We start from the raw sequence: 9,133 nt of genomic DNA, 5'->3' as shown, positions 1-9,133 counted from the left end.
TCTGTAGCAAATGTTTGTGATCCTCTTGGTTCAGCAAGCAGGGTTGTGTCATCTGCATAATGCAGGTTGTTGATGATCCTTCCTCCAATCCTGATGCCACATTCCTCCTCATAAAGCCCAGCCTCACAGACAATCTGTTCTACATATAGATTGAAAAGGTATGTCCATAGGATGCTTCCCTGGCATACCCATTTCCTGATTTTAAATCCTATTTAAAATGTAGATTCATTTTTTTGGAAAATTGTGTTGTTTGAGCAGAGAACTTAATTTCTAGTCCTGATTTTCTCATTCTGAATTACAAAATGGTCTTTCTTCCTTCATAGTGATGCTTAGAGACCTTAACCAAGGAGTGTTCATTATGGAGCATGCCATGTTGTAGGTACTCGTAAAAACAGTAACTGTTGCCACTAATTTCCATCCCTTCCTTAAGTTACCTCTATCTGCTTGTTTCAGATACCTTTCTAAAAGCACTCATAAAGCAGAGAGGTGTCTGAATTTACCATGAATTAATATCAATTAGTATATAAATTAATACAGCAGATAATTTTCTGTTCAGTGAGCAAAGAAGATTATATATCAGAAAAAAGTTGGCCAATTCTAAATAGGATAGAAACATCACAAAGGATGACTGGAGGAATAGAAATTGTTTACCAAAATGATATGATTTACAAGGATTGTCTCCCATGATGGTACATTTATGTGGAAAGAAAGTAGTGAGAGAGATAAAAGAAAAATATGCCTGGGCTTTGTAATTAACTTTGCCTACAGAATGTTTTCTTTTCCTTAGTTCATAGGAGATCAACTCTCAAACTTTGTAATTTCCCAGGAATTGAAATAATTATCCTGGGAGTCGCAAAAATAACTGGATTTGTGCTAATGAGTCATGTCTTTGTTGTGGACAAAAAGACAACTCATGGTATCTGCTAACATTAGAGGAGGTGGGGTGTGTGGTCCAATCTACCGTCCCTACATAATGAAAACCAAATAGAGACAGAGCTCCATGGAATTCTTAGTTATTGATATAAAAAAGAGACTGCAAAATGTTAGTTCCTGGAACCTGGGATTCCATGTTTGAAAACCTTCCAAAGTTCACCTTGTGTATCATTTAATTTGTATCCTCTTTGCTATTAAAAACCCCAAAACACATCAAACTTCTTTTTCTGAGTTAGGTAAGTTATGCCAATGCTTTTTTAAATCCTTTAAGTCCTAAGTCCTATTTTCATGAATTATCAAATCCAAGAGAATGAGGAAACCCAATATTTCAGAAGTTCGGGAGGTCCAGGGGACCTTAAGTTTAAACTGACATCCTAAAAGGACGTGGAAAAATCCCCAACTTGTTGTCAGCATGTCAGAAATGAGGATATCATGGGGACTCCAAAACTTGCCAGAAATGAGGATATCATGGGGACTCCAAAACTTGCAGCTAACATGTGAGGTGGTTTTGGTCACATATGACAGTTTGGAAGACTAATACCTTTTAAATTGAGAAATTTGATTTACCTCCTGATGGTTAGCACTGAGGAAAAACATTACATGCTGCTTGTTCAGAACAGAAATAGAAGAGAGGGGAACTAAATTGAATCAATTTGAAATGGGATTTGGTTTTCTAAGTATATGACATATGGCGGCTGACTCAGCAGTGTGTGAATACCTTAATATTTGCATATCAATTTTTTGAGCATGCGGCACTCTGTTAGGGAACTCTGATAATGTATTTATTAGGGAGTTGCCCTTCTATCCCAAATGTGACAACTCTCTGGCTGTAAGAATCCACATACCACCTGTGGAGAAAAGAAGGACAGTTTTCTGTCTTGCATCTTAAAACTCAAGAAAACTTACTAGAGGGTGAACTATGAGTCAGCTTTGACTCAGTGTCAATGATTGAGTACATTTTGCTTTTTACTTTCATTATCTCAATTACTTTTACAATCCCTCAGGGATGATTTTAAAAGTATACAGATAGTGCATGATAAATACAAACTTAATTCTAGGTCTGCTTATACCAAACAAGTTTATTTTATGGTTTGGTGTTGCTTTTGTTGTAATTTGGTGAACACTGAGTCAACTAAGATTCATAATTACCCAAGGTCAATGGATTGAAACACTGCCCTAACTTGTGCCATCCTCATCATCTCTGATATATTTGAGCCCTTTGTTTCATTCAGTGAGTTATTCCTTCTTGTTGAATGTCTTCCTCTCTTTTGCTGACCCTCCACCTTTCCAATCATGATGTCTTCTTCCAAGGATTGGCCTCTTCTGATTGTTGTTGTTAGGTGCCACAGAGACTAGTCCAACTCATAGTGACCCTATGAACAACAGATATGAACCTTGTCGTATCTTGTACCATCTTCACACTTCCTGACACTTCCTGACACACTAGGGCTCATTGAGGCAGTCTCTGTGTCTTTCCACCTAGTGTAGGATCTTGCTCTCCTTCATTGGCCCTCCACCTTTCCAAGCATCATGTCCCTCTCCAAGGGACAACACTTGCTGGTCAGTTTGCTGTACTGAGATAACTTGGAGTTGATGTGATACTAAAAGTTATGCCACTGATCTATCAAATGCCATAAGGGTTATCTATGGTGGACAGGTTTTAGTAGAGCTCCCAGATTAAGAGAGAATAGGAAGCAAGATTAGCCATCTACTTCTTAACAGACTTTTGAAAACCCCATGAACACTAGAGGAACTAGGATAATTATAGTCGTATAGTGATAATGTTCTAGCCATGAAATGCCCCTCAAAGGAAATCCAATTACACGCCTGAAAATTTCAAGAAATTTTATTAATTCCACATATGAAGACTTTCTCCCTCCTCAGGAAGGTGGTGAGGGGAAAAGTCCTGAGTGCCCCCCTCCCACTTGCTTTTAGAGCTCTTTTTTTAGTACCCCTGTTAGGGCAGAGAGATTGAGGTGATTGGTGGGTTGGTGGGTTGGGGAATCAGTCATTTGGGTCGACTTTTGATGGGTTGGCTACTTTGCCCGCCTTTACTCCTTTTGTGTCACGTTGTTGTTGTTGTTTAATGCCGTCGAGTAGTAGACGACTCATAGAGACCCTATGAACAAACAGCCTGAGCACTGTTCATACATAGAGTTTCTGGAGGCAAGCCATTTCGGAAGTGGATGCCGCTAGCCAGTAGTTAATTCCTTACTTTTCAATGACAGACAAGGCTTTACCAGGGGCACTCGTGTTTGCCTTAAGCTAAGAATGTTTATGGCCAGCTTCTGCCTCTAGCATTAATGGGGGTTTATAAAAAATGGGGTTTCTGCTGTCCCTTCAATAGTGCCTCTTCTGATAGCATGCCCAAAATATGCGAGACAAAGTTTCATCATCCTTGTCTATAACAAGTACCTGGCTGCATTTCTTTAAAAATACATTTCTTTTTTTTTTTTTTGTCAATCTGTTGGGTTTTCAGTACTCTTCTTCATGTCACAGCTCAAAGCCAACAACAATTCCTCTTCTATCATCCTTACTTATTGTCCAACTTTCAACTGCATAGCAATTAATTGAAATGCTCAGTTATCTGAGCCCTCTTTGTGCAGTCAAATCAGGGTCTTTGTGGTTCTGTGTTAATGAGAAACACAGGAATGGTGTAGTCACATGAGTTTGTACCTGTGTAAAGTATGTAAGAAGTTCTTTATAAGTGAGAGGTGCCTATTGCATCCAATTATTTTAAATGCTCACTAAGAAGATATTTTTCCAACACAGTGACACCACTTTGGTCCTCGGAAAAATCAGTCTGCATTCCTGTGGAGACAGAGTGACAATAGAGTACTGACCAGGACAGAGTAGTCAGATTAGCGGAATGGAATACAGACCTTTCTGTATGTATACAGATCTGAATTTTCATTATAAATTCCAGAGGCACATTGAACATTGCATTGGGATATCTTTTTCTTTATCCTGTAAGTGGACACTGGTGACCTTCAAAATATCATGGTGCTGTCAAGTCAACTACGACATCTGGAAAACCTGTGGACAACAGATGGAACCTTGCCCTATTCTACACTCTTGTTCTCTTGATCTTCACCATGCTTCATATTATTCTACTAGTCACTGTGTCAATCTTCAAGTCTTCCTCACTCTCTCTCTGCAAGTCAAGTTATGTCATCTGCATAACACAGTGTATCAGTTGTAATGTTCATCCTTCATCTGTGCCTTGCTGAAGTTAGAGGCCCTTTTACCCATGATAACTGTGCATTTGCTTGTTTTAATGGTGTGCTCTTAGGGGTACAACAACAATTAACTATCAGGTTATTGTATTGAGGGAGTGATTGGCATGTTGCTTATTTTATAACTTGGGTATGGATATACTTATTTATAATTTTTATTGTGAGTACAGCATTTATATTTTGCTATAATGGGGTGACTTTCAGTTTACTGTGATGCTGGAAGCTATATTACTGGTATTTCGATATAGCAGTAGTCATTTCATATGATGTGTGCAGACTTTTTGGTCTTGTAAAGCTGTGTGAGCTATGTGATATTATTTCTAAGTGAGAGGAAGAGGGGTTTGAAAAGTTTGGAATATATAAATGTTTCTAATAAAATAAATTACAAATACATGATGGACCCAGAATTCATATTTAGGTCTCTCGTCTCTCTCATGGTCCCAGCACTAAAAGACACGGATCATTTGTATTGGGTTTTTTTTTTTTTTGCAAGTAAACTCTACAGGCTTAATTAGCATAGACTTTTACTTTATAGCATTAGCTTCTCTTTACTACTTAAAAGCATCAGAGAAAACATTGGTCTTCACCATCCCTGACAGTTGGAGAACAAGCAAGTTAGGATGGGTACCTTGAGAGCCTGCATTAATAAAGGTACAATTATGCTAAGAATGCTGAAGAGACATGCAGAGCAGCTTTCTGTATTTAAATGAATAGTTTTGTGATGCAAATTAGTATACTCTGCACTAATGAAGTGAATTCTTTAACTGCTTCAGTCATTTCTGGTTATCATTAAACCATAGAAACTTCATAAAAAGAATTTACAACTGAAGATGGTGAATAAAACAAAGTGATGAATAAAACAAATCCATTATAAGTTTACTAAACTGATGAATTCAGCTATTGAAAAGTAAACTTGTTGTTGGTTTTTAAAGATCCTTATTGTAAAATGGAAATAAAGAAAATGTCTTTGGATTATGGCAGAACATCTAACAACTAATGCTCTGAATTGTACTGAAGCCAATTAATAGGAAAAAAAAACCTTTATAATATTTATCCTCACTCACTCAACAATAATTTGTTGAGAATTTTATATTATGTACTAGGGCATGGACTTCTAGATAATGTATAACTGAGGGAGACCCAGGAATTTTAAAATCAAATGGGGACATAAATAGATTTGAAAGCCAATAATTATATTTCTTGCCAAGATCTTCCATTAAGGTGGAGGGCTTTTGGGAAACCGTGGGTCCATGGGAGAAAATACGTCTGATTTCACTGGGATGAAGGTTTTTTATTGTAGCTCTTTCATTATGAGAGAGTGGCTCTTAGTCTCATTTCTGAAGCAGAATGAAAATTACGTGAGGGTTCAACATTCCCGGATCAAAGCACCGTACTATGTTAGATTATGCCAAGGTCCAGGTGAGGCTCAACCAGTCAGAAAATACAGGATAAATCAGGATATATGAAATAAGAGTGAGACAAACAAGGTTATAGTAATCATGGATATCATATTATGAGAGTGTATACTTATGAGAGCTGGACAATAACTAACGATGATAAAAGGATCTATGGCTTTGAGTTTTGTTGCTAGAGAAGAATGTTGGACCTACCCTGGACTGCCAGGAAAACAAACAGATCAGTCCTGGAGAGAGTGAAACCAGGCTGCTCCCTGGAGGCAAGGATTTTGGGGCTCCATTTCACATACTTTGGAGAAGGACATTATTCTTGGAAAGGTGGAGGGACGGATCAGGAGAGGAAGACCCAGGATGAGATGAATTGACTCAGCGATTAGAGATATGGGATTAGGTTTGTCAGTGACAATGAGATTGTCACAAGATAGGGTAGGTTTCAGAGCTAATGTACATAGGGCTGCTATGAGTCGAAGGTAACTCACTGGCACATAACAACAAAAAGAACAACAACACACTTTTTCAAGATGATAAATCAGTTTGGTTTATTAAGATTGATTACATTTATCTTTTTAAAAATTATTTTTGCATATGTATTTCAAGATGGTGTTGTTGTTGTTTAATGCCGTCGAGTCGTAGACGACTCATAGCGACCCTATGAATGAACAGCCTGAGCACTGTTCGTACATAGAGTTTCCGGAGGCAAGCCATTTTGGAAGTGGATGCCACTCCTCCTTCCAGACTTGATTTAGTCGGGAAGCTCCAGCCAACACTGTCCACCATGGGTGCCCATTACCACGATTGGCACAACACTGTCACAGGCTTCAGCATCACAGCAACCACGAGTTATTCGTATTTCAAGATAGTTTAGTAAAAATATGTGGAGTGACCGAGCCTTAAACCACATATTGAAAATATTGAGAAAAAAAAATAAAAAGCAGTAACTTCCCTGAAGATCTTTCTTTTTATTGCCACATAAATTCACCAATATCACAGGAGGAGAAAAAACAATTTGAGATTGGAGGATTGAAGATATTGGAAAAACCACACTGATTTAAACAAAATCTGGTCATCTGGCAGTTATTTAGAACTAAAGAAAAAGAAAACAAAGAAACCATATATTGCTGTGGATATGACACAATCAATAGATCATTGAATCTTTCCATAAAAAACTATTGCAGAAACTAGAAAAGTGTTTCTTCTCTCTAAGCAACAAACAAACAAAAAAAACCTTGTTTCAGAGTTTGTGGTGCATACACATAGAAGGATAATGAGAAATAAAGAGTAAGGATTGAAATTCTGCAAAACACAATGACAAAACAAACAAAAATCCCCACTCATCATTCTGGAAAAGGTAGTCAATAAAAGAGAGAATGATCCTCAACAAACTGGATTGTCGGATACTGTGATTACAACAGTCGGCTTGACCATGGTGGAGATCTTTGATAAGTCAAAGTGTTAGTCTGCTCTTCATAGAGTTGCTATGAGTTATAGTTGACTCAAAAACACTTAACAATCTAACATGAAAGTTCTACAGCACTAGCAACAATTTTAGGAATAGCCTTTACATAGAAAAATAATATATATTTCATTCTAAAATAATGAGAGATTAAGTGAAGCATATAAAAGGTTTAGTTCTTTTAGAAGTTACATGGTTATTTTAATTGTTGCCATTGGGTTAATTCCGACTCTTGGTGACTTCATGTTCAACAGGAGGAAGTTCTTCCCTGTTCTGCCCCATTGTCACAATCTTTGCTGTCCATTGCGATCACTGTGTCAATCCATTTCATTGACTTCTCTTTCTCTGAGCATCTACTTTCTTCTTCAGACTGACTCTTCCTGATAATACACCAAAGTTTGTCAAATAAAATCTTGACATTTTATCACACAGTAAAATTGTTCCTTCTTCTGGCAAGATAAATTCAATAATATTCTTCATCAACTCCATAACTCAAATGCATTGATTCTCCTTTGGGCTTCCTTATTCATTGTCCAGTCTTCACACAGAGATGATGTGATTGAAAGTACTGTTGTTTGGGCAGGTGAACTTTCGCGATGCCTTCTAACACTTTAAAGAGATCTTTGTAGCAGATTCATCCAATCCACTAGATTTCTCATTTGTTGACTGCTAATTATATGGACATTGATTGTGGATCTAAGTAAAATGAAATCTTTGATAACTTCATTATTTTCTCTTTGTGTCATGTTTTCTGTTTACTTGAAGATTTTTGTTTCCTTTATGATGAAGAGTAATTGATACTACAGATTGTATTTGACTATTATCAATAAGTGATTTAAGTCTGCCTCCCTTTCAGCAAGCACGGTTATTTGCATTTTATAGTTTGTTAAATAAATATTTCTATAATTCTGTTTCTGAATTCTTCTTCAGACAGTACAGTCTGGCAGATAATTTCCTTAGCATACGTATTAAGCAAACATAGGGAAAAGACACAACCCTGATGCACACTTTAAGTGATTTTAAGTCATTCAATATCTTCTTTTTATGTACAGGTTTCTTATGAGCAAAATTAAATGTTCTGGAATTCCAATTCCTTATGATATTACTTATAATTATGATTCGCCAAGTCAGATGCCTCTGCACAGTCAATAAAACCTAGCAAACATCTTCCTGGTTTTCTGAGCTTTCAGTCAATATCCATCTGTTGTCAACAATGATATCCCTCATCCATATCCCCTTCTGAATCTGACTTGAATGTCTGACAGTTGAATTTGAATAATAAGTTTTTTTCTCATGAATCAGTTATTTTTAATTGATGTTAGAGAGTGATGATAACTGTCATTTTGACTACTCTTCAAACTTTCTTAAAATGATAGTACCTGAACAATACAAAAGTATCTTTTGTTCCCCTTCTTCCTGTCTCATCATAAAGATACGAATTGTTCCTGAATTTGAGAAGCTCATTTTCTCAGGTTTAAATAATAAATTGGCAATGAGAAGAGAGAGTTTGTGCCATGATGAAAAGCTTAAAACCGAGTTATCTCGCTCCATGTTTTCTAATGGTATAGCTCTCTCACACCTGTGCACCATTGTTCACGCAGAAGACATATCCATTTTATCCTAATTTGATTAGAACCTGAAAACTCCCAAGTAGCTAAATGATTTCTTCCTATTATAAGAACTAATTTGACATTTATCCTTGTAAGAGTCAAGTAAAACCTCATGATGTTCTTTAGGAAAAGAAATATGAAACTCTGACATGTTTGAAAATGTGTTCTTATAAGTGAAATGAAATTGTTCTCAGAGAATTACAGAATTTTAGTGCAGGAAGAAAAATTTAGTTTAAGCTCCTGTTTTTGCAAAGAGAAAATGCAAGCTCAGAGGAGCTTAGCCAAGGTGGTGAAAGAGACTTTCAGTGACAAGATAATCACTGTCTTGGTAGTCTCAATAATGCTCTTCTCTTATTGGGTATCATTTCACCATGCTTCTAAGTCTGTGGCTCACTTGGAGGCTCTTGTGGAGTGGTTACAATCTGGAAGATGATTTCTCAGGTCTTGATGATTACCACATAAGGAAAGTTTTTGGTTGGCAGTTGG

Source organism: Elephantulus edwardii, unplaced genomic scaffold (genome assembly GCF_000299155.1).
Source record: "Elephantulus edwardii isolate Elephantulus edwardi_28Jun2011 unplaced genomic scaffold, EleEdw1.0 scaffold00025, whole genome shotgun sequence".
NCBI lineage: Eukaryota > Metazoa > Chordata > Mammalia > Macroscelidea > Macroscelididae > Elephantulus > Elephantulus edwardii.
Note: the sequence above shows the minus strand (reverse complement) of the source record.